We start from the raw sequence: 343 nt of genomic DNA, 5'->3' as shown, positions 1-343 counted from the left end.
AAATAACCAATTCATGTACACTTCTGAAAGAAATCCTGTGAACAATGGGACTAATCAGAAGAAAGGAATTCTTGAGATTGATACTCTGAATGCCATATTGGCTCAGAACAAAATATTGACTCAGCAAGTCAATATGATTTTTCAAAGTCTGTCTAGAATGCAAAATGCATCAGGTAGTACTAAGGAAGCTTCATCTGAAGAAGAAGCTTATGATCCTGAGAACCCTTTAATGGAAGAGGTGAATTATATGAGAGAACCCTATGGAAACACCTATAATCCTTCATGGAGAAATCATCCAAATCTTTCATGGAAGGATCAACAGAGACCTCAACAAGGTTTCAAC

Source organism: Arachis duranensis, chromosome 8 (genome assembly GCF_000817695.3).
Source record: "Arachis duranensis cultivar V14167 chromosome 8, aradu.V14167.gnm2.J7QH, whole genome shotgun sequence".
In the NCBI taxonomy this organism is placed as follows: Eukaryota; Viridiplantae; Streptophyta; class Magnoliopsida; order Fabales; family Fabaceae; genus Arachis; species Arachis duranensis.
Note: the sequence above shows the minus strand (reverse complement) of the source record.